The sequence below is a fragment of the Ambystoma mexicanum genome, chromosome 9 (assembly GCF_040938575.1).
Source record: "Ambystoma mexicanum isolate Mex_15411 chromosome 9, UKY_AmexF1_1, whole genome shotgun sequence".
In the NCBI taxonomy this organism is placed as follows: domain Eukaryota; kingdom Metazoa; phylum Chordata; class Amphibia; order Caudata; family Ambystomatidae; genus Ambystoma; species Ambystoma mexicanum.
Window position 1 is genome coordinate 817,186,163 of NC_090931.1, and position 26,336 is coordinate 817,212,498.

Below are 26,336 nucleotides of genomic sequence, written 5' to 3' on the forward strand. Positions count from 1 at the left end.
TCAAATGTCCAGCCTGCAAGCTGAAACCTTTACACACACCCACAAACCCCCTCCCCCCTCGCCATGTGGCACTACCACCCTCGGCCATCCTCACAGCTTCCAGAGTATAAGTGGGGTTGGCTGCCACTAGCCCAACCGTTTCTTTCTTTACTCCACAGGTTGTGTTATTCCAGAGGTCATGCGAGTTTGAAATTTATATTTATTTTCTGATTAGTTTGACATTTTCACAAAAAAAAATGAATTCCAATATAAGCACGAAGCCATCTGGCTTTAAAGCTTGTGGCAAATGCTCCAGGACGATACCCCTCACTGCCCCCATGACAATTTAAGGTGGTGCTTAGGGTCTCATGCCCGCAAAAGCTGTGAGGCCTGCTGAGGCCTAAACTCGAAGGCCAGGTATTCTATGGAGAGGAGACTCTTTATGTTTTAGGAGAAGACCAGGGATTCCAGTCTGCTGCAAGAAGGTCGCAGGAGCTCTACGGAACTGGAGGAGACGCACTCCAAGCACTGGAGGGACTCTTGCTGGCGTCTCCCGGTTCCAAACAGAAGCACAGAAAATGGTCTACCTGCAGGAGCGCCTCGAGATGATCCACACAGGCATCCAGACAGCTAAAAGAAGATTGTCGCTTGAGCCATCGGGTCAATGGTGTTGGTCACTATGGCAAAGGATGCCAGTATGGCACAAGTGACTTAGGGGTATATGGAATCTTTACAGCGCAATATGTTGCGCATGTTTGCTGAAATGTGCAAGTAGATTATTGTGACTTCCAACCAAACCTGCTGAGCAGCTCGGATCTGGAGACCTGGTGTATCATTGCTCTGCTGCACCAGTGTCTACACGTGCAACAGACATCACAGCTACAGATCAGACTGCTGTAATTGTATACCTGCATGACAGAGACAGCTCCACTGACTTGGAGTGAAGGGCTGCAAAGGCAGCACAGCAAGATAGTGGCATGACACCAGGTAAAATGCTGGTGGGAACTGGCTTCCAGGTTGAGACCCCATGCTTGGATTCCTAGTGGAGGGTTGAAACTGTGCTGAAAAGAGATGAAGAGTATGACATTTATGTCTGGGAGGAACACTATTCCAGAGACCAGGAAAGCTTTGGAGAGAGGAAACACATTGTTATGGATGCACTGGTACCCAGGAATACACATGTTGCAAGCGACACAGAATTTGCCACCTTTGTGGTCTCATGAGACAGGAATACAAACCATTGGCCATGCAAGTGTCGGGTGCTGTTGAACATGGTAACAAAGACGAGCTCACTGATGCAAAAGGACCCTAAGGAGGACCAATCTTTTCTCCCTTTGGGGAACGCTTTGAGGACCCATTTATGGACATTTGAGATAAGCCACTGTTTTGTCTCTACTTTGGATGGAAATATGTTACGGAAGTACAAGCCTGTAAGAGGGGATCCCTCACATTTTTGACCAGCTATTGGCTGATTCACAATTGCGGCATACTCCCATCTCGAGGGGCCACGCCAGTGTGTTCCCTACCTTGCCTCCAGGCAGTCAAAACCTTTTTATGCCATGGCCAAGAAAGTCTTCACATCTGTCTCGCTGGCCTTGTGACCAGTTAATGCAGCAATGTCTTTGGGGAGGTAGCAGTTTGCTTTGTGGCAGCCAATTAAATAATCAATTCACCACTAAAGAGCCATGGGGCCTTTGCGAGAGCTGGCCGGCAGTTTGAGTCATCCTGAAACTTTATTAAGGTGGCCCTTGGCAGCACGGATTCGGTGGCCTGGGGAATGGTGACGTCGGCAGGCATGAGATTCCATGTTTTGTTTGCACTGACTGGCTCTTGGCATGACACCAAGACCAAAGTAATGGACATGTCCTTCCAAAGGGATATACTTTTTGGTGACCGGGTGGCACACACATTGGAGAAATTTAAAGAATAGAGAAAGACAGGTAGGTCCCTGGATCTTTCGGCTACCCAAAGCATTCAACCCCTCAGATGCCTCGACGTGGCAAGGAGATACCCATGAGAAGTCAAATGAACCTGAGGGTTGTTAGTGACAGAGGCCCATGCAAGGGGACTGGCCATCGTGTGTCTTATCATGGGTCAGCTTTGATATCTCTTCAGCACATGTAACACCAGTGGTGGGCAGGCTGATGGACTTGGTAAAGAAGTACAGTTGTGACCAGATACAAGCAGGTCCCCTCTTTTTGATTTGTTTTGTTCATCCCTATGGCCCCACCCCAAAGCAAAGACAGGAACTTTACCAGGCATATGTCCTCCTGTGAGTCAAACAGATAGTTAAGAGACATAGAAAAGGTGACTAGAGAACACCACACTACCTGATTTTATTTAAGACAACCTCCCTTCCTGAAAGGGAATCAGGGAAGTTGAGGCCCCTTTTAAACATACGGGGCCTAATCAAATTCATGGGGTGGAAAATTCAAAATAGTGACGCAGATTTTGTGCGATCTCGCGCAGAATAGCTGGATGTTGTCACACTACTTCCAGGACATGGATATGCGTGTCCCTTACCAGCTCACAGAAAATACCTGCCAGCATGGCCAACACTGGCAGTTCAGGGTTTAACCCTTCCTCCTGAGGGTCTTCACGAATCTGATGGCAGGCATAGCTTCCTACTGCATCTGGCAGGTGTAATCATCCAGCTCGGAGAGGGGAGTTTTACGCCATTCCACAGACCATGGGTCTGTTACTTGTTCTGCACAGCTTTAGTCATGGAGTGTGCGGGTGGATCTAAGTGTTTCTAGGTCTGCTGCTGCAGGGAGTTTCATGCCTAGCTTCTAAACACCTTAGATTGTATGGACATCACCTGAAGAGGTTCTAGACTTTATCATGGGGCTGAGGCGTCAGAGCCCAAGGAAGCTTTATTCTTGCAGGTGGATGCACTTTTACAAGTGGTGCAATCGGAAGCAGATCCGTTCTCTGCTTCTGTGGTCAGAGTGCTGGATTTTGCACTGTGTAACAATCTTGTCAATGTGTCATGTGATGATATAAACAAGTTTTCAGGTTTTATTATAAAACAGCATACTAAAAAAGCAGTTTGGGCTCTGATTCTAGGGGTGGTCGCTCAATGCATGATCTCAACCTTGAAAGCGACTTCCACCTCCCTAACCCATGATCCTTATTCCCAAAAGGCTTGATACAATACTTATAACCCTAATCTTGGAAGGCCTAAAGCAGAAGGTGAAGAGGAATGGGAATCCAGACCCTTTCAGAGGAGGTGAGGGCCAAGAGGCCAATGCATCAGCCTTCTATATCATGGTGGGTGGGGACAGAGATTTCCATAAGTGTACAGGGTAGAGCGTCCCTCGCCCTTGTGAACTCCGGAAGCCTCCATATTGTTTTAGATCCTGGGAGGGCACAATTGTTACCACCATAGTAATGCCAGGCTTGCCAGAAGAGGCTAAGCCGCGTAGGTTTTCCCTTCCAGCAGTCTATGAAAATGCTGGGCCCCACGGGATTTTTAACAAAGCCATGCCTCTGTCCCAGAGCAAGGAGTTTTAGGAGAGGTTGGGGGTGGGGGGGCTATTTGAAAGCGTGGAGGTCTGTGACAGGTTAATGAACCTGCCATAGAGGGCAGAGGACCGCTCTAAAACTGAGGTACGGGGCTTATCAGGATAGAGTCCAATCTATTGCAGAGGTGGTGTGAGGGTGTTGGGAGGGACCCCTGTACCGGCTAGCTCCCCAGATTAGTAGACGCATGCCTGTCAATTGTGACCTGCCCACCAGCCTCTTTTCTGGAGAGCTTTATAGCATTGCCTTTTGGGCCTATGCAGAGCTATGATTTCAATTTCTTGACACCGGAGACTGCCTTCTTTAGTGGCCACTTTCGCAGAGAGGCAGGAGAGCGAGCAGCAGGCATTGTCGGCTGACATGGCTTACACACTACAAAGATAATGACATGGTAATGTTGCAGATTAAGCCTTCTTTTCTTCCAAAAGTGATAAGTGAGTCTCACATCAGTCAACACAACTCTGGCATTCTTTTCACTCCCTTTGTGCTTTTGCACAAATAAGGGAGTTTTTTTTGTGCATGTTAATGTGGATCCCGAATCTCCAAATGGGATGCACTCAGTGACGTCATTTCACCAAAATGCTAGGGGTAGCGGAAGTGACATCACACACCGCCTTGACCTCTAAGGACATCACAGGAAGTGATGTCATTTGACCCCACCCCGAACTGACATCACTGGAAGCGATGGAACACAACCTTTCAACCCTTGACAAAACAGGAAGTGGCATCACATAGCATTGTTCCTAAGTACACTAGGAAAAATATGGTTACGATATCACTGTAATGTGATGTACATTTCATACAAGAATGGATGACCATATGTATCGTTAAGATCAGTGTGTATAGGCCCATTTTACCAAATAACTGTGAATGCAAGCAGACGTCCATGGCCAAAAGATAATGGCCCTCATTACGACCCTGGCGGAGAGGGGTTTACGCCAGCGTAATGCATGGCGTACCTCTACGCCAGATTAGGACTTTCCGTAGCGCCATGGTGATTTTTACGCCCGGATTTTCTGGGCGGAAAAATCCATGGCGCTACGGGACCCCTCGTTAATTACGCCACCGTAACCTACGGTGGCGTAATTAACGCCTTCCCCACTCCCATTATACCCTATGGGGCAAAAATGGGAATGGGGAAGGGTAAATGGGGATTGGGGACTTACCGCCCGCCAAGGTCGGAATGGGGCGGTAAATCCGCCAACCCCCATGGCGGAGTTGGCAGCTCTGCGCCATGGTCCATGGTGCAAATTGCACCATGGATCTCCGCCAGGGTCGTAATGAGGGCCAATGTGTTATTGTATAGCACCTATGCTTAAGTGCTTTATATAGAACAAATATGCATAGAATATCACCCAACCTGTATTGGTACTCATTTATCAACCTCAGAAAGATGAAAGGCTGAGTTGGCCTGGACGGGATTCAAACCTGCAACCTGTAGATCACAAGCACATTGCAGCAGCGAGCGTTCCACCCACTGAGCTATTTTACCAGCTATAGCTATCTGACCGGCTATAGTAAAATTATCAATTACATGTCTGAATGCTCTCAAAGTCAGAAAGCAAATTACATTCTGTAGTGAATACAATTAAACTGGTAACTGAGATTTAACAGCAGGCCAGTTCATCTGCAGGCCTGGTGCAAAGTTGGCCAAATGTCAAGCCTGCGTGGATCTACTTTTCAAGCTTCAGAGGTTGGCAAAATACACACCACTGGGAGGGTCAATAACTGTGCATTAAAGAATTTAGGGTAGTGCAGGAAAAGCAGCGCACACACATCCCGTACTCTGGGCGCTCGTTACCTCATACATGCAAACAAACATTCTGAACAGCATGCCAGGGAGATAGGAAAGATAGACACATTACAACAAAGCATTAACTGTGGCACAATGAAATCAAGGACCACTTTATGTGCTATGGTGAAACACTTCTACACTGTACACAAGCATTTAGGCACAAGGATTTTGTCAAGTGACTGAGGATACTGGGATGGAATGTCTTGTGATGATCGTAACAGAGACAACAGCAGAAAAGAACATGCTATAACTGCAACTTGCGAAAATCAAAATACATAGTCCAAAATGGATGCTTATTCTACTCTAAATCCTTTTTGTGCGTTTTTGTCTGCATTATGAATATGAGGTATTTAAGAACAGACTAAATCAGTGACTCACCCACTGAAGTGTGACTGAAATAAACCTTTAATGAGTCTAGCATTTATTGTATAGAATTCCAGAAAGACAAATGATTTGTTATTCATGTTTTAGGGATAGCCAGGGAGACCACATGGGTCACAGCTGCGACCACTGGCAACCCCAAAATGACGTCCCTGGATGCACTTTGAAATGCATAAAAAACAAAGACATTGCCCTGTGCTTGTTTGGACTAGGCACAGGAGAATGAGCATAGCATAAGAGGTTTATTTCTGACCTGTTGTATTTACAGTAGGAGAGCAGCAGTGTGAACCGCTCATCTACCACTTCCATTTCTATTCTTCATCCAAGGACAGAAATACATTTCATTTTTTACAGCATTTAAAAAACAAGTCTCTCTTCCCACGCTCTCTCTCTCTCTCTCTCTCTCTCTCTCTCTCTCTCTCTCACACACACACTCTCTATCTCTCTCTCCCAGTAACCATGTTGCCTCTAGGAGCCAGTCATAGAAGATCAATTTATTTTGTAATTGAACTTCCATTTTACCATGAGCACCTCCAACATATACCTCTTTAAATGTTACAAGCTCATACCCTAAGTTCTATTTTACACTCTCATAAGTTCTCAGAAAACTGAGAGCTCTCTTGAACCTTCAGCAGCTGCTTTTAATGTTATAACCGTGTACACTTATTTTCTTTGTGGCCATTACTTTTTTCTCAGCTTTGTGAAACTTGATACTGCATTTTTATTGTTCCATGAGTCTGATGGCTCTCCTGATCAAAACCTCTGCCAAATATGGTATTAGGTTAAGTAAAAAGGATGAACTCTTATATTTTAATTTTTTAAAATTATTTTTATTGTTTTACAACAAAACTTAACATAACCCTCCCATCCCCCTCCACCCTCCCCTTGGGCTTGCATTTTCTTAAGTCCTGTGGGGGCCAAGGGATTATTTGAATTTATCAGTTTAAGTCCAGCAACCTCTGGCCCTGGGGGCACCATTGCACTCTGTAGTCTTCTTTCAGGAAGGTCAAAACCTCCCCCCAGTCTCTAGCGAAGTGTGACAGGGTATTGTTCATAGCATATGTTGTTCATTCATGCGCTACGAAATCCAACACTTTCCGAAGCCAGTCCTGCAGTGTGGGGATGGCTTCCCCCTTCCACCTTTGGCTTATTAGTAACATAGCAGCTAGATTTAGCATCGTCCTCACTTTCCTACCGCCCCAGCTGTCTCCCTCCTCATTCTCATTCCCCAGCCCCAACAAAACCATTTCCGGTGGCACAGCCTCCTTATCCCCAAATGCCTGGGCTTGGGTCTCCTGTACCTCCTTCCAGTAACAAATCAGTTTGGGGCATCCCACCAAATGTGAGACCACGTCCACCCCCCCCTCCAAACCCCCTCCAGCGTTCCCTTGACGTCTCCGGATATATTTTCTGTAGGTGGATCGGGGTATAATGCCATCTAAATATTAACATGCACCAACTCTCTTGTAGCTGGGTTGCTTTGACTAATCTCGGAATTCTCTTCCATAGTCTCTCCCATTCTTCCCTCGGGAGCTCCCTCCCCGTCATGCCTACGCAGTGTCTCATATAGGGCCAAGTCACCCAGGGGATAGCCTTATCTAGTAGTTTATACAAATTGGAATTCATACCCTTAGAACCATCCTGTGTCATGAGGAATTTTTCAAACTGCGTGAGATTGCGGCAAGCGCAGCCTTGACCATAGGGTTCTACAGCCAATGCCGTAGTTGGAAGTATCTGAGCCTTTCGGATTCACCCACCTCAAAGCACTGCAGTCCGTGAATGGTCTAATGCTGGACCGCTGGAAATGTCTCACTTTCCTGCAACCCTCCCTGCCCCCGCCATTTCCCAAACGCGCCTCTTTCTGTGCCCGGTGAAAATCTGGGTTGTTAAATATTGGGGTGAACAGGGAAAGGAATGTCGTGATCCTATATTTTCTTATTAATTTGTCCCATGTTTCCGCCACCAGGCTCGAAATAGAGCTTAGATACATGTTTTTCGGCCTGTGCTGTCGCTTCAACCACAGAACTTCATCCAGCTCTTTACTCCCCGCTGCACGTCCATTGCTGCCCACTGGGTCCCTCCTTTGCCTGTGAACCATTCCCGTATAATGTGCAGCTGGGCTGCCTCATAATACAACCAAAAGTTTGGAAGTCCCATCCCTCCTTTCCCCTCTCGGGGATGTTAATAACGTTCAACCAACTCTTGCCCTCCCATATAAAGTCGCACGTTGCTTTCTCAAGGTCGCAAAAGAAAATATTCGGAACAGCAACCAGTAGTTCCTGAAATAGATACAGCAGTTTCGGGAACATCACCATCTTCACCGCTGCCATTCTCCGCATTCACAAAATCCTGAGCCCCTTCCATTTTAAGAGATTCGCCTTAATTGTTGAGAGCATGGTTGGGTAGTTTGCCGTATACCAGCCCAATAGAGTCAGGTTATTTTAATACCTAGATATTATATCCCTTTAGGGTTCCATATAAATGGTGCGGATTCCTTCAGCCTCTCTGCCTCCCTCTCCTCTAACGTAAGGTTCAGGATTTCTGATTTATTTAAGTACATTTTAAGTCCTGAGGCTGCCCCAAATTCTGACAAGATCACCATGCTAGCCGATAGGGATTCCCCCGGGTTTGCTAACGTCAGGAGCATGTCTTCTGCTAAGGTTGTAATTTTATGTTGTCTGCTTCTGAATGGGATTCTGTGGACTCCCTCAGCCCCCCTAATTAGTTCCAGTAGTTGTTCTAAGTATATAGCGTACAGGAGGGGGAGAGGGGACACCCCTGTTGTGTCCCCCTGCTCAGTTGGATTCCTTCGGACATTGTTCCATTAATCTGGAGACGTGCCATTGGGGATACATAATTTGCTTGGACCATTTTCAAAAAATTGCACCCCAACCCCATCTTTTCCATCACCGTGAACAAAAAAGGCCATTCCACCCGATCAAAGGCCTTTTCAGCATCGAGAGACAAAAGCACTGCAGGAGTTGAGGACTTATTCCCTTTTTCCACTAGGTGTGCCACCCTCCTTATGTTATCGAAAGTTTGTGGGCCTTGGATAAAGCCGACTGGTCCGCATGGACCTAAGTCGCCAATATTCCCCCTAGTCTGTTGGCCAGTATCTTTCTGTACATTTTTGCGTCCACGCTTATTAACGCTATTGACCTATATGATGTGCACTTCCTCTGGTCTTTATTGGGCTTAGAAAGAAGGATGATTTTCACTTCCTCCATTGACGCCGATATCCTGCCTGTGTCCCTAAAGCTATTGAATAGTCTAGTCAGCTGTGGGACCAGCTCTCCCCCCGAAGGTTTTCTAAAAGTTAGCTGTGTAGCTGTCTGGGCCCAGTGCTTTGTTTGGGGGGAATTCCCTTATAATGCACCTGACTTCGTCCACCGTAATCTCCTGCCCTAGTTGTTCCCTTACTTCCTCTCCTACTCTGGGAAGGCAAATCTTCTCCAGGAGGTCCACCTGGGAGCTTTCTGGTGGGTTCTGGGACCTATATAGATCCTTATAGAAATCGGCAAAGCACAATTGGATTTTTTCGGTGCGGGTGTGTCGGAGCCCTTGCTCATCTATAATGGCTGTGATATTATTCTGGCTGGATGCCCCTCTAAGAAGCTGTGCTAGAAGCTTATCAGCTTCATTGGCATAAAATCTTTGTGGTACATACAGTAGCGACCTTTCCGCTTTTTTTGTTCTCAACAAATTAAGTTGGCCCACTGCCTAACAATGTTCCTTCGATGTTTTCCCAGATGAGATCCCCATGGCCTGTGCCCTGCTTGCCTTGACCTCTGCTGCTAATTGGGCTTCAGTGATCTTTACTTGCCTGTCCCTTTGTGCCTTTGCTGCTATAAGTTCCCCCCTGATCGTAGCCTTAAATGCGTCCCAACATACACTCTCCCCCGTATCTGAGGCTTTATTGAGGGCAAAGAATTCTCAAATCTTCTCCTGTAGGTCCCTCCTAATCACCGGGTCCCATAGGAGTTTACCCCATAACCCCCCCGGGACCTTCCGACCCCAGAGTCCTGGTCTACGCCATGGTAATTGCAAGACCATTGTGATCACCTCTTGGTCAGCGATGCCTAGGGACCTACCTCAATATCCAAGACTTCTCCCAGGAAGGGGGCTGAGACCGAAACATAGTCGATGCGCGACTGTGTACTGTGTACACAAGAGTAGAAAGAGAATACTTCCCTGTTCCCCTGAACCCCCCTCCAGATATCCCTTAAGCCAAGGGCTGCAAACATATCCCTGAGCGAGGTCGAGGCCACTGCCCCTCCAGACGCGTTCCCCGTTTACTCCTGTTGAGATTCCGGGGCCATGCCATGTTGAAATCGCCCATTAGTACAATAGTGCCCTGTGCGAACACTTTTGGAACCCCTATTAGATCTCTTAGAAACCGCTCTTGCCCCACGTTTGGGGAATAGATGGATGCCAGCGTATACCGTGCCCCCACGTATTCACCCACTACGATAATATACCTGCCCTTGTTGTCTGCTCTGGAGTTCTTAATTCTAAAATCCACCCCGCCCCGAATGGCTAGTGCTACTATGCTTTTCTTTGTAGAATTAGAGGCATGGTAACTGCTTGAGACCCCTTGTAGTTTTCGTCGACCTTGGTCTTTTCTCAAAAGATGGGTCTCCTGGATGGCCAGCACATCGGAGCGTGCTTCTTAGTGAAGAGCCTTCATTTTTCCCTTTTGAGAGGGAAGTTAAGCCCTCTCGCATTATGTGTGGACCACTTGAATGTTTATCCCCCAAGGGCTCCTCCGCCTCCCAAGATCCGGTTACCCCCTCTTCCACCATTCCTTACCTCTGAATACTGCATTCTGCCCCTTTTTTTGTTGTTGTCCTCCCTGACCTTTAGTTCCTCCTTTTCCCTGTTTCCTATATGGCCTCCTGCTCCTCTAACCTGTGCCTGTTCCCCTTACCCCCTTTGTCCCTCCCACCTTCTCCCCTACGCCCATCCCCACCCGAACCTGAGGATGGTTCGCATCCACCCCTCCTTCACCCTTATATGTGACTGGTTCCTGCACCCTCACTGCTCTCAGGATTGCCTCCTTCTGGTCATACCTTGAGAAAGCCGCCAGTACACCCCCCGTCCTGCCTTTGGTATCCTTGGGTGCCTTGCCGGTGTGATGAATCTTGTCCAGTTTGATGCTTTCTGGGCTTGTGTTTCCCAGGAGGTCTGCAAATATCCTCTGCACTTCCCCTTTTAACTCTGTATCCTCCACGACTTCAGGGACGTTTTACATCCTTAGGTTAACCCTCCTTGAACGATTCTCCATGTCCTCCATCTGCAGTTCTAGGTTGTGCGTGGCTACTTGGAGCTGTTCTATTGCTTCGCCCTGTGCCGTGGTGTCCGTGTCCATTTCTTGCAGGCCTTGTTCCAATAGGTCTGTCCTATCTCCTAGCTGGCCGACCTCTTGCCTTTTTTGTGTCAGCGCCGAGTTGAGATCCGTTTACTCAACAACTGCTAGTTCTAGTTATGGTACCTACAAGGCAGAGGGCCTTACAGGACAAATGGATAGGACCCTTCAAGGTTGTGAAATTGGAGAGGTCAACTATCTGGTGGATTTAGGAAATCCTAAGGAGGCTCCCATAGTCTTTCACACCAACCGTCTAAAAGCTTATGTCTCAAGACCAGAAATGGGAGCTTTGCTTCTAGCTTCAGCTCAAGAGGAGGAGGAGAGTGAACCTCTACCTGACCTACACAGAGGCCTGCCTTTAGATGAGAACATAAAAGGAGTTAATTTCTCTTCTAATGTGACACCTGAACAACAGGATGAGTGCAAGTTTCTGTTAAATCAGTTTGCCTCCCTGTTGTCACTATCACCAGGCTTGACCCCTTGGGGCCAGCATGATATTCTCACTGGTGACTGTTTACCTGTTAAAAGCAGAGGTTACAGGATGTCAGATCATGTAAGATCCCACAAAAAGGAGGAGGTCAACAAGATGCTTGATCTCGGGGTAATAGAGCCCTCTACCAGTCCATGGTCTAGTCCAGTTGTTCTAGTACTAAAGGCAGGATCCAAGCAGTTGAGATTCTGTGTGGTCTATAGAGCTCTTAATGCAGTCACCAAGACTGATGCCCACCCTTTACCCAGTGTATATAGCAAGAGGACATAGGCTACCCCAACTGTCTGGCACTCGCCGGCAGTATTTCACAGTACAAATTAACCAATCATCTCATTTGCTCTGTCCATGAATTAGAGATCATCAAAATTGCATTTACGAATATGACAATTTTATTTTCTAACATATCATTAAAAGCCTACTCAGGCCGTTATACATGTGTTGCCATGTTTAACCCCATACAATATGGGTGTTTGTACAAATATTATCATATTACACATTCATATAATAATAATTTGCAATGGAGTCTTTTGCACATGTAAATGCTCCATTTGGTTAGACAGTTGGAGAATGTTTTATACTTCCAAATAGTGCCATTGAGTGAGACTTCTTTCTAGTCTTGTGTGAGGTGGCACACTGAACATTTTCCGCATCTATAATGTCCAACTACCGGAGGAAGGTGCCATAGAACGGTTTTATCTGACCTTTTGGGTTTTACGATGGGATATGTATGTACTAGATGAACTCTCAGGTTTTTGCTTCTTTTAAATGCAAATCTTGGTGTCTCTGGTGTGAAGGTATCTGTTTGTAGTAGGCTCCAATTACTGAGGATGGCATTGCTGACTGGTGTGAATATAGTGACACATGTCATTTTTTCCTTGTGTTCTTCTCTTTGTCGTTTCGTCAGGCAATCAGTTCTGTTAGTGTTTCTTGCTGTTTTCGAGCCTTCCTAATGATCAGTGGTGGATAGCCTCATGCTTTTAGACGATTCTCTAAGTCTTTTCGATGGTGGTCATATTCTGGTAATGCAGTGCAATTTCTCCTTATCCTCAGGAATTGACCAAACGGCAGGTTTTCCTTCAAAGCTTGTGGGTGTAAACTTGTGAAATTGAGTATGGTATTCTTATCGGTGGGTTTCTGGTATAAGGTTGTTGACATTTTTCCGTCTTCTACCCTTAAGATATTTAAGTCCAGGAATGCTATATTGGAGACGTCATAATGCATAGTAAAAGTTATACACGTGTCTACACTGTTGAGCCATGTGTGAAATTCTTGAAGTTCTGTTGTTGTCCCTCTCCAAGTTGTGAAGATATCGTCGATATATCGCACCCATCCGACAAGTTGGTTTCTGTATCTGTTGTTGTCATTGTAGATGAACTTGTTTTCTAGATTGTCCATATATAGATTAGCGATGTCCACTGCAAATGTGGATCCCATGCTTGTGCCTCTTATTTGTTGGTAGAATTGTCCCTGATATATGAAGTTGTTTTCTGTTAGTGCCAGGCAGATGCATTTTTGGATGAAAGAGGTAGGTGTTGACAAATCTGATCTCTTTTCCAGATATTCTTTGAGTGTATCGATGCATTCATTTTGTGGAATACTCGTGTAGAGTGCTTCCATATCAAATGTGACGAGTATGTCTTGTTGAGATGTCTCTATATTGTTGAGGTGGTGTATCATGGCTGTTGTATCCTGAATGAAGGATTTCATTTTCCTAACACATGGGCATAGAAAGACATCGGTATATATGGACAGGGATTCCAGTAGTGAACCTATGGCGGAGACTATTGGTCTTCCTGGTGATTTTGCTGTGTTTTTATGGATCTTTGGGATGCAGTAAAATGCTGGTGTGACTGGGTGTTCTTTGATTAAGAAAGAATTCACGTCTTCATCTATCCATCCTTGTGTGGTCGCATATAGCATCAAGCTTTTGATTTCTTCTGATATGCGTGTGGTAGGATTGTTGTCTAGTTTCTTGTAGAAACGGTTGTTGTACAGTTGTTTTAGGACTTCTTCTTCGTATAATGCTTTTCCCATAATACTATGCCGCCTCCTTTGTCGTTTTTTGAATATCTGAACAACATAGATCAGCGCATCCAGTTCACGAGAGAGATTTCCCATGACACAATTACCTTTTTGGACGTTCTTAAAATGCTTTCCGTGAATACCCGCTGCATTACTTTACATATTGTTTAATGGTCTTTATCTACATCCAACAGGGCCTCATTACCCTTTTTTCTTTTTTCTTTTTTCCTTGTTTACCATCTACGTACCTCCACAATCACAACAATATGGTATGTTGATTATATTATATGTCATTACTGTTTGGTTTGATTATGTACTATCGATTTATTGTATGTATATTGCTTATAGACCTGCCCTGATGAAGGAAATATTATTCCGAAATGCATTGGCAATTTTTATGGTCTGATTGAAAAAACATATATGGCGGTTTCCTCCTCACTAAGGATTTATTAGTGACTTTTCATCGCATGATATGTATATAATTTTCTTATTCAAATTCTCGGTGGATAAACCAACTTTGGAAAACAATTGAATCTCAAGACCATCATTATTTTCTATTAAAAATAACTTTTACTTTTTACTTTTGAAAGCAACTTCGAATAGATTCAACTACCTACACACGCTGCTGGGGTGCTTTTGTGAGCGGCTGTGTGACCTTGCTTTCCACTTGGTCTTCTGCTGTACATGTATTTTAGATTTGGGTGTCTCCAAATTTGTCACAGCCAGCTCCTTTTGAACATTTGAACTCTGATTGTACAAACAAGCAAATCCATTGCTTATAACTTTTTGAAAACTGGACGAATGCGGATTCAACAATTGAAGTGGTGCCCACTCATCTTCCCTCTTGCTCTTTATCTTCCAACATCCCCATGAAGATATTCGCAAGTGCTGGGGCATATTTAGTACCCAGGGCTACCCCCTTGGTCTGTTGGTATACCCTGTTGTCAAAAGTGAATACATTGAGGTCAAATGTAAGATATAACATTTCTTTTATCATGTTAATGTGATTATAATAGGAAGCTGATTCATGCCTGAAAGTATAGTCCACTGCAATCTTAGCCCATTTATGCTGAATGGAAGTGTACAATGCCTTCACATCTAGGGTTACTAGAAGGAAGGTATTCTGCCAAGTAAAATCTTGAGGTTTCCGTATACGGCCGTATAAGGCTGGTAGAATCTTGTAAGTACGAATGAAGTAACATAGCCCTTGGCTTGAATATTGAGTCCAAGTATTCCGAGATATTCTCTGTGGCCCACCCAATCCCACTCATGATGGGCTGCCCTCTGGTATCCTATCATAGGGCTTATGTATTTTCGGTTAAAAATACATGGTTGGAGTTACCGGTTCTTTGATAAGTAGGAAAGTACGTTAATCATCGGTGATAAGTCCTTTTCTGTGCCAATTTAAAATATGTGCTTCAACTTGTTCCAATGCTGATTGCCGATAATTGTCCATTCTTATTTTATAGCAACCGGGAGTGTTAAGATGTTGGGATGCCATTTCCAAATAATCTTCTCTGTCCATTAACACAATATTGCCTCCCTTATCAGCCTCTTTGATCATTATTCGTGAATCCGATTTAAGCGAGATGAGTGCTTTCCTTATTGCAAAAGATAAGTTATTCTTGGTTATCCAATTCTTTTGTTTAACTCGATTGAGATTATAAAGTTCTTGTGAGACTGCTTGGTGAAAGGTATCAATAACATTGTCAGGTGCCAATTGTGGCAGAAATTTTGATCGTACTTTGAGTTCCCTTATTGTGAGCGTATCAGATTTGATCTTTAGGTCATCTAGTAAGTGAAATACTTCATACTGGTCATCTTCCATCAGTGATCGTACTACATAGGTATCTTCAATGTCCTGAATTGACATATCACTAATCGGTATGCTTGTCTCCTTAGGTTTAAAATCACCCGGTGCTTTGGTTGCAAAAACATTTTTTAATTTCAATTTTGTAATAAATTTGAACAAATCAATATGTACATCCACTAGACTGAAGTTACATGTAGGTGCAAAAGATAAACCCTTGTTAAGGAGAAGTCTTTCCTCTCGAGAAATGGTCTTTTTAGACAGGTTGAGAACTAAATCCTCAGTTTTTTGTTGCTGCTCATCTCCTTGGAGCTGGCTCTGGTTTGTCGCTTGTTTGGCTGTGAGGTTCCTGGGTTGTCGTCGTTTTCTACACCGCCCTCCTTCCTCTCCTCCTTGCACAGGTGTCAGAATACCCGTAGTTGTTGGTAACTGAAAACGGACTGTTTTCTGGGAGACATTACGATTCCCTTTCTTGTACCTTTTGATCTGATTCATATACCCTTCAATATGTTATGATGTACATTGTTCGGCATCATGCTTGAATGCCGGGGCAATGGTCTTTCAAAAATGTTATATATATGAATGATTTTTGGCTCATGGGATGTTGTGTTTCTTTGTGCTCATCGCATATAATAATGTGTTGGGGATGTAATTGAAAATTATATTTAGCCTGGATTTGAAAAAGGCTCAGCAGAGCCGAAACATGTTATCGCATATGGGCTAAACGTGTGATGTTTAACAAAGGAATAAGATATAAAATATATATATATCTTGATGGCGCCGAGTCCTGTATTCTTTTCGACTATATACTGGAATGAGGAGTGCACTCAAGCATTTGAAGGCCTAAAGAAAGCCCTTTGTCAAGCTCCACTCCTAAGAGCTCCTGACTACAACCAAACGTTCATTGTGCAGACAGATGCTTCAAATACAGGTATAGGTGCAGTTCTGAATCAGCTGGATGAGAACGTTAGGGAGCACCCCATTTGCTTCATCCGCAGGAAGCTGAAGGAATCTGAGACAAGGGGGGGCAACCATTGAAAGAGAATGTTTTGCTATTGTGTGGTCGCTGAAGAAGTTTAGACCGTACTTGTATGGATCTACTTTTGTGATTCAGACTGACCATCAACCCTTGATGCAAATGAAAGGGGAAAACCCTAAACTACTGAGATGGTCAATCAGCCTGCAAGGGTTTGATTTTACCATTGAACACAGGTCTGGGTGTCACCACCAACATGCTGATGGTCTCTCCAGGATGTTTGACCGACTGGAGTAAGGAGATTCATCCAGGAGTGGATTCAATCCTCCTGTCCTTAGTCTGGGGGCACAAGTGTTAGGGAGAATTCTCAAGAATGTGCTAATTTCCCTTACCTTTTGATACCCCAGCAACTTTGCTGGATTTCTAGGATTTTTTACCTTGGAAGAGTGTGAGCCTTTTTTTTTCCCCACTCGTCCATGTATTTTGATGTGTGTTTTACTTTTGTGTTCTTTGGTTATGGAGTTTTAAAACCACTCCATAGGCATCATCTTTTTCTGTGTGTCACACAGCACCTTCAGTGCAGTGGCACAGGGATGTCTTTCAGACTTCCCAAGGTTTAAATACCTTCTATGGGACTGACTTCTGTCTCCCAGAGTATGTAAAGTTACATTGACTTTACTAGTCTCTTTAAATTTACAGACCCAGCACACACTATCTTCCTATAGAGTGTTGTAGGGGTTGCCTAGCATCCTCTGAGTCGAAACACTCATGTAACAGTCAACTGTTACCCTTTCCTACTTGAAATGACTGGTGGCAGTGGTTTAGATCAAACTACTATGATTTTTCCCGACCGTGAATAACGGTAGCTAAAAATCGGGCCAGCCATGTTTTTCAATATTGCCCAAGACCTATCTGTAAAAACAGACTCCGGTCCACTTTTTTCGCCATTTCTTTTAGGAAAGGTCCTTCTTGTGTTTGTCTCTGCGCACCAAACCAGGTTTGATCCCTTTCTTCGTTGGCCTTTGGCGGGCTTCATTGCTGAAGCCCTCCTCTGGCGCCTGAGTGTCTGGGGTGGACAGGATGTGAGGGAGGTGCCCGAAACTCCCTGTGCTTAGTCTCCTAAGAGACCTGAATGCACTCTGGCATGAATAATAAAAATAAAAATAAGCACGAGACACAGGAAGAAACCAGCGGCAGAGGAAGACAGACAAGAAACAGTAAGAAGCCAAAGAGACAGGAAGAGATGCAAGACACAGGAAGTAGCCAGCGAGAAAGGAAAACACTAGAGATAAAGGACAAAGAACTAGAGACACTAAGACAAAGAAGAGAATAGAGACACAGGAATAGCCAGCGACATAGGAAGACACAAGAGACACAGGTATAAACCTGTGATACAGAAAGACACTAGAGACAAATGAAGAAGTTGCAGATAATGGAAGACAATACTAGAGAAAAAAAGAAGGAAAAATGCTGGAAAACACAGGAAATGAGGCAGAAAAGCAGAAACACTTTCTTTCTACCCTGGTGTCCAGCAGCCTGGCATACTGTGAGATCCTACACCTCTGTCTTTCACTCTATTCTTTTGCTCATCTCAACAAACCTCTCAACTTTGCCACAGGTACCACTTTGAAATTAGCTAAATGTACACTGGCTGTCCACTTGCGATGAGATAAAAATGTATCATGAACTCTCTTATTTTTCAAATAAAGAATATTTTTATTTCATTTAAAAAAAAAAATGAATAAGGGCAAAACCTGTGCACCCTCAGGCCCAAGATGCAAGGAAAAGTCTCCTCGAGAGCAGTCTAAGGATCCCTCGAGTCGAGACAAATCTCCTTTGAGGAAAAAGTCATCCACGCCATTGGTGCTGAAAGGCTCCTCGTCGGGTCCTAAAAAGTCATTGACGCCGCAAGTGTCAAAACCCTAGACGTAAACAGTGTTTGAAAATGTCAGTGCCACCGTCGACGCCTTTGCGGATTACTGAAAAGTCATGCACAAGAGAGTTTTTTTTTTAATCACTTCTATTTATGAGAAGGTAGAATGTTCCACATCCCTTTGGCCTACAATATGGAACACCTGGGGTCCCTGAACCCTTGATCTCAGAGGAATCGAGGAATAAAAATCTATAGGAGTCCTTGCAAAATGCAAGCGGAGTAGATACGTCCCCAGAATTAGAATTTGGGAGACCTGATACTACTGGCCATGCAGATGGGTCTTACAGACATTTAATTTCCAAAGTGGTGGAATACATGGGGTGGAAAAGACCCACACCAATAAATGAGCAGGATCATCTTACAGATATCCTGGTTAAAGTACCCCAGGAGGATGCTATTCTTCCCTTTCATGTGGCTCTGCAAAGGCAGGTTAATACCAATTGGGAGACGCCAGAATTAATTCTGGCAGTAAATAAAAAACTAACATCCAAATACAGGGCGTCCAGTAGTAACCCCAGTTATCTGGTGAAACATCCTATTCCTGAAAGTTTGGTAGTGCAGACTGCCGCGTCTGCCTCAAAACAAAATGCACACCTAACTATTCCCCCAGACAGAGATGACATGCGTTACAACACTTTGGCCAAGAATGTTTTTTCTGCAGGGAGTATGACCCTAAAGTCTGTAATGCTAGGTGCACGTTGGCCAGTTTCACTTACACAATTTGGGAATTTATAGCAATGGCGGCCGAGCATATCCCCGTAGAGGACGAGAGAGACACATTTTTAAATCTAGTCTCAAGGATGGGAAGGACGGGATGTGCGAATCCCTCCTGACAGGCCTCGACACTGCTGACAGTATCAGCAAGCCAATGCCGTCTAGTACAGTAATGCGCAGATTTGCATGGTTAAGTAAGTCTGGTTTTGCTCCAGATGTGCAATCCAGACTTCTTAACATGCCCTTTGACGGCGCACATTTATTTGGTAGCAAGGCTGATGAGAGCCTGGAGAAGCTGCAGACCTCCAAAGCAGCAGCCAAATCCCATGGTGCTGCTATTAGACAGCCACAAAACTGCCCCACCCGGACTCTTTGGAGGGGCAGGTCCTTTTGCTTTTACACCTCATTTGAAAGGAGGAGAGGACTGTTGAATCAAAGAGGTCAAAAAAGATGCTGCTGTGGCGGACGGGCCAGAGGTACTAAGACCACCCAGGCAGCAGCTACTTTACCATCAGCCACTGCTTCAGCCGCCTCGAAACCTCTCTGAGGCCTTAGCTCATAAGACCCCAGTGGGAGAAAGACTCTGACTGCATCTGGAAGAATGGGGACGCATTACTTCAGATGCATGGGCATTGGAAACAATAGCCCAGGGTTAATGCCTTCCCTTTCTAAAAAAAAGCCTCAGTCATCCACCGGGGAACAGCTCTTTCAAAGTTCCTTTCCTTATGCAGGAAATCTTGACCCTGCTAAAGAAAGGCGCTATAGAACCAGTAGCTGTAGCGGAGAGGCTCAAGGGTTGGTACTCCCCGTACTTCCTAATTCCCAAAAAGGACAGAGGATTGAGACCCATTTTGGACTTAAGAGACTTAAACAAATTCCTCAGGAGGGACAAGCTCAAGATGGTTACCCTTTCTCAGATCCTTCAGGCCCTCCAGCTTCAGGACTGAATGGTATCATTGGACATCAGGATGCTTACTTTCATGTGCCAATCCATCACAAGCACAGACAGTACCTGAGGTTCGCTGTTGGCGGTTCTCATTATCAGTTTTGAATTCAACCATTTGGGCTGACCGCCGGCCCCAGGGTTTTCACCAAGTTGATGGCAGTGAGTCTCAGGAGAGGGGGGATTCACGTCTACCCCTACATGGACGATTGGCTGATCAGGGCCAGTTCCCCCGAACAGGCCCTGGAACATCTCAGCTACGCCTGTCACTCTCTCCATGGACTGGGCTTCTTGCTCAACTTCAAGAAGTCCCACATGATTGCCACCAGAAGTGAGGGCTCAAGACATTCTGCAGATGGTCACCAAATTCCAAAGTGCCAGCGTCTCTCGGCCTTTGACTTTCTGATGTTGCTCGGCCTCATGGCATCCTGCATTTCTCTGGTGCCATAGGCGCGCCTGAGAATGAGATCGCTCCAGTGGGCTCTCAGGACTCAATGGTCTCAATTCTAAGGCAGGATGTCAGATCTCCTTCAGGTTCCAAGCAGAGTCGCACAGGATCTCCTGTTGTGGGCCTGCAAGGACAATATTGTGAAGGGAGAACCTTTTTGGCAGCCATGGCCGGAGATAACGGTAGTAACGGACACCTCACTCACAGGGTGGGGAGCACATGCCAACAACCTGACAATCTGCGGTCGTTGGTCTCCATCGGAGTCCACACTACATATCAACCTTTTGGCACTGAGGCAATCAGACTAGCGCTGAAGGCCTTTCTGCCATCTGTGCGGGGGAAGAATGTCCTGATAATGACGGACAACACAGTGGCCATGTACTACCTCAACAAGAGAGGAAGTGTAGGGCCGCTACCACTGTGCAGAGAGGTAATGCAGCTCTGTTTCTGGGCAATTCAAAAAGGAATCTCCCTATCAGCAGTTCACCTGGCCAGAGTGGAGAATATGGCAGCGCATGCTCTGAGCAGGCAGAGCACAGTCTCCCACGAGTGGGAATTAGCCCAGGAAGTCCTTCAAGAGAACTTGAACATTTGGGGAACCCCCCAAGTGGATCTGTTCGCGACCAGTGTCAACCGAAAGTGCGAGTGGTACTGCACAAGGAAATGTCCCCCAAGAGGAGCTGTAGGGGACGCGTTGATAGTGCACTGGGAGTTTCCACTACTATATGCGTTTCCTCCAGCCCCCGTCATTCCTCAAGTCATCAGGAGGTTCAGGAAATTGATGATCCGAATTGCTCTGGATTGGGCAGGAGGACGTGGTACCCGGACCTTCTGGACATGTCCATCTACCCTCCAATGCGTCTTCCACAAAGAGAAGATCTTCTCTCTCTCTCTCTCTCTCTCGTCTCTCTCTCTCTCTCTTTCGCTTTCTCTCTCACTCTCTCTCTTCTTCTCTTTCTCTCTTTCTCTCTCTTGTATCGCTGTCATTAGAATAAATTCTGAAGCTGGTGCAGGGATAAGAATGAGGATCCTTTTACATGCAGTACACCTATGGTGTTATCATTCTTATTAAACCTGGCCAATCTGGGGCTCCATGTTGGTACAATTAAGTTGTATCTGGCAGAGCTCTCTATTTTTAAGCGCTCCTCTGAATTCAAGATCCCACTAGTTATACAATTATTATTATTTTTTTTTAACAACTTTATTTTAGTTTTAAGAGCATCGTAAACATATGGATATTAACAACCAGTTATTAAAAAGCGTACCTTATTTAAGCCAGCTCAATTACCATAAACCTGGGATTTCAATGCAATTTAAATCCATTGCTCATATTTAAACCATACATAGTAAACCGTAACTAACCACCCTCCCCCACCAAACATATTCCAACAAATGGGTGAAAAAAAGTTCTGCTTGGTTTCAAATGGCCAGCAGGAGCTAGTAGGATCGCTCTCAGGTTTAATGATCATATTTGTCAAATAACAGAAATTGCACAGAGTGCTCTGGGTTTGAAGTACATCTGCTCTCTGGCGTCCATAAATTCATGTAGTGGAAGCCAAGTATTTAAATATTTTGAGTATGAGCCAAGGGCTATTTGTTAGGCAGAAACCTGTGCAGTTCCCTTTGGGAACACTGCAAAAGATTTAGGACTACAGGTGTTAGCAGTAAACCCACTTGGTAGCAGTCTGTACCACCCAGATTTACCTGGTAGCTGTGGCTGAGCAGTCAGACTTCCCTCAAGAAGAGTTAGGCAGTATGCAAAGTATACACAATAGGCACTCAGACACAATAATACAAGCAAACACTGACCAGAGCTTTGGTATCAAAGTATATAATTATTTATTTAAAAACACACTGTTTGAAACACTCCAGCACTCTTATTGTAAAACATTCTAAACACAGTTACTATTATAATATATACAACCCTTATTCCTTATCAGATAAGTCTTAGTTAACACCACTTATTTCCATACAGAGGTGAGCGCTTAACTATAGATGGCACTCCAATAAGTTCATGAAGAAGGGAGGGAAAAAGACAGAATATGGGAAGGTACACCACTCTAAGCTTTAGGAACACTATTAGCAAGGCAGAAGAGCAAAAGTCACTTGTGAGCCAAAGTCCATAGGCTGGGCCCACTCTTAGAGAGAGCAGAGCACAAATGCGTCCAAGATCACACAGTTACACTAGGCTTAGAAAGTCTTGCAGAGAGTTCGAAAAGAGTTTAGAGAGGCTCAGAAAAGTTTAGCCAGGATGTCCCAGGCTAACCCAGGTTCGAAAGCCGGGGGCTAAATCTACCCCGTACAGTCGGGTGCAAGGGAAGCCGGGCGGGACATGGTACCTTAAGTGGGAAGGATCCTCCAGCGGTGGCAGTTGTTCCTGGCAGCGGGTGCAAGTCTCGTCGTGGTCCAGGGGAAGAGAAGATCTCGACTTGGAGGAAAGATGAAGGTCGTTGATGAAGAAACCAGCCGCAGAGTTTTCCGGTTAAAGGTATTACCCTTTAATTCACGGTCGTGGTAAAACGTGGTATCCCGGTTGCCGGGGTGCTTGGCACAGGCAAGGCGGCCACGAGATACGTCGGGAAGGCGAAAAGACGGTGAAACTGGTTATCCCCACCAGTCAAAGGAAGAAGACTCTCCGGCGGGAGATCTCCTCTGTCGTTGGGAAAAGTGGTGAGACGGTCCAGCAGGGCGTCGTGGCAGATCGGCTCAGCTTCTCCCTCGTCAGATTCTTAGGTCCTGTGGCGACTTCTGAAGTTCCAGTCCCCAAAGCCCTGCTTTTATGCAAAAAACCCACATTCACTCAGCCTAGCTGTCACTCAAACATGCTAACTGGTGAGCCGGCCAGCTCACCACTTGAGTCAATCAGGACGGAGTGCAACTTGAGTTGCCTAGGCAACTCAGTCCATGGTGCCTAAATCCCCCTCCAACCCTCCCAAGTACCCCAGACAGAGTGGCACCATTTTTGGAGGGCTTCTGTGGAGAAGCCCGCCAAAAAGTGGAACAAAGGGCTCGACTTGGGTTGGAGTCATAGAAGAGAACACAAACGCCATTTTAGAACCGAGTTTTGGCAAAAAATACCAACCGGAGAATTAATAATAATTAAATAAACCGGCGGTATGTTCAAGGCTATCGTAATTAAATAAATAAAGATAGTAGCCTCGAACAATGGGAAAATCCCATAGAGAAATATTCGCGGTTGAATATAAAAAGTAGTATCCACTGCCACCAGCCAAAACTCGATCAGGGGGGACGGAGACGTGCCCCCTCGACTAACAGACCCGGGGCAATCGAATTGCCCCAGCCAGTACGTCCACAATATGATGGTTTGTACTGGTTCTGTTCAGAATTCAAGACTAGTAAAGTCAATGGTGACTTTACATGCCCTGGGAGACAGTAGTCAGTCCCAGGGTATGGAGTCTATACTGGGGGGGTCACTATGACACCCCTGTGTTACTGCACTGAGGGTGCTGTGTAACACACATCACAAAAACACTTGACGCCCTATGGAGTAAAAGACCCCATAGCCCATTAAACACATCTAGATTCAAAGAAACACACTCAAATCATGCCCAAGAGTGAGGGTAAAAGAGTCTCACTCTTGGCAGGAGAAAAAAATAAACCCCAAAAATTCAGCAAAGCTGCTGGGGGACTCACTAGGTTAGGAAATTCAGCCTAAACAGAGAATTCTCCCTAACACTATTGCTGTCACCTTCTCCATAGCCATTACTCCCCACAGTCTCACCCACCACATGGACACTATAGGTCCATCCTTGGTTTTCCATAATTGTGCAACCGTGATTCTGGCCGCACTCAACATATGAGTGATAAGTGTGGCTGTGGGTCCAGAGTTTGCGTAACAACCCTCCACCGCTTCTCCCAAAAGCACCACTAGTGGGTCGAATGGAAGTTGCGCGCCAGTTATGTCTTTAATATGACTTAAGATCTCCTTCCAATCTGTTTCGGCTAGTGGGCAGGACCACCACATGTGAATAAAGTCCCCTGGAAGGCCACAATTTTCCAGCAAGTTGCAGGGTATTCTGGGTTGATGGAGTGTATTCGAGCAGGCGTAATGTACCAACGGAGACAAAGTTTATATGCTGCTTCTTTAATTGAGGTGCATCTAGAACTCTTGGCGGTTCTATGCCAAATGCGTCCCCAGGCGTCCCCGGGGATTGGTCTGCCCAGATCTGTTTCCCACTTCTGCATGTAAGAGAGGTTTTCCTCGGGGTCTGTTCCCCCCCATTAGGCGATATGGTCTGGTTATTCCATTATCTGGTAGGCCTTCTTGTATTGTTAGTTCCACCCCCGTTGGATTCCTGGTTGCCCCCTCTTTCACCCGTGCATTTGAGACCCAATGCCTGAGCTGGGCATAGTGAAAACGTTCTCTTTCTGGTATGTTAAACCTGGATTTGTAATCCTCAAATGTTAGAGGTGACCCATCCATGTAAAGATCCTCCAAAACCAAACTGTTTTCTCTGCCCCCCCAGTGTGTCCAGAAATTGGTCTGCATTCCTGGGGTGAAGTCTGGGTTACATGCAATCGGTGTGAGTGGTCCCCCCCCCCACTTTGATCTTTCGGTTTCTCAGTACCTTATCCCAATACCAGAGAGTGGTTTTAGTTGATTCCAACAACTGACCACCTTGTTCCCTTTGACGTGTGCCCAGGAAGCACAGGTTTTTAAGGGGTATCTTGGTAGCGGCTTTTTCTAATGTGACCCACCGATTTCGGTCTTCTCCAGCGGCCCATTGTAGCATTGGGGCCACCTGTGCTGCCCATAAATATCTACGGAATTCTGGAACCCCGAGTCCCCCCAAGGCTTGTGGTCTAAAAAGTACTTTTTTGGGGACCCTCGGCTTCCCCCCACCCCCCATATGAAATTCATTACTTCTTTCTGTAAGGATTGGATTGCTGGGCCCGGGATTCTGATTGGGAGGGCACCCATTACATATAGAAATTTAGGGAGTAGAGTCATTTTAACCGCTGTAATGCGTGCTAGCTAGGAGAGTTCCTGCAGTTGCCAGCGTTTCAGGTCCCTTGTTAGTGTTTTCAGAAGGTCCGGGACATTGGCCCCGTATAGTCTACTGTAGCTGGGGGTCAGTTGTATCCCGAGATATTTTACTGCCTTGCGTTCCCATTTCAGGGGGTATTGGTTCTCCCACTCCAGAATTCGTTCTGGGATTTCAGTAATGTTAAGGGCTTTGGACTTGGGGTAGTTGACATTAAGTCCTGAGACTTTCGCGAACTCCTCCAGCAGTTGTATGGCTGTGGATAGGGAGTGCCCGGTGCCCCCCAGGAATAGAAGAATGTCGTCCGCATAGAGGGCTATTTTTTGTAGTCCGATATTGCCCACCTCCACCCCCTGGATTCCCGGATGATCGCAGGCCCTGCATGCAAGAGGCTCCATAGCCATGGCAAAGATCAGGGGCGACAATGGGCACCCCTGTCTTGTGCCTTTCTGGATGGAGATACTCTCTGTCAGTTTCCCATTGACCATTAGTCTCGGGGATGGGTTTGTGAAATTGGCCATTACCATACGAGTGAATATTGGTCCACAAACAAATCTTTCAAGGACTAGCCTTAAAAATCCCCAGTGTAAGCTGTCGAAAGCTCTGGAAGCATCCAGAGCCGCCACTGAGAACCTTTGACCCGACCTCCGTCCCCAATTAATCACATCTATGGCCCTTCGAATGTTGTCGTATGTGTGCCGCTCCTTTATAAAGCCTGCTTGATCTAGATGAATTATCCCCGGAAGTACCGTAGCTAATCTCCGGGCTAAAATTATAGAATAAATCTTTGCGTCTCCATTTAGTAAAGAGATCGGGCGGTAGCTGCACAATCCATTGGATCTCTGTCCGGTTTCAGTAGAAGTATTGTAGTTGCTGGACCCATATCCCCGGATATGCACCCTGTGTTTCTAATGAGGTTAAATAGTTGGGTCAGGGGGCCTACTTAAATGGA

At 45.6% G+C, this 26,336-nt stretch overlaps 1 protein-coding gene across 6 annotated transcripts in view; it reads left to right on the forward strand.

Annotated features, from left to right (window-relative positions):
* NME9 (NME/NM23 family member 9) overlaps positions 1 to 26,336 on the forward strand; it is an 808,977-nt gene that overhangs the window by 684,241 nt on the left and 98,400 nt on the right. The window lies entirely within an intron of this gene.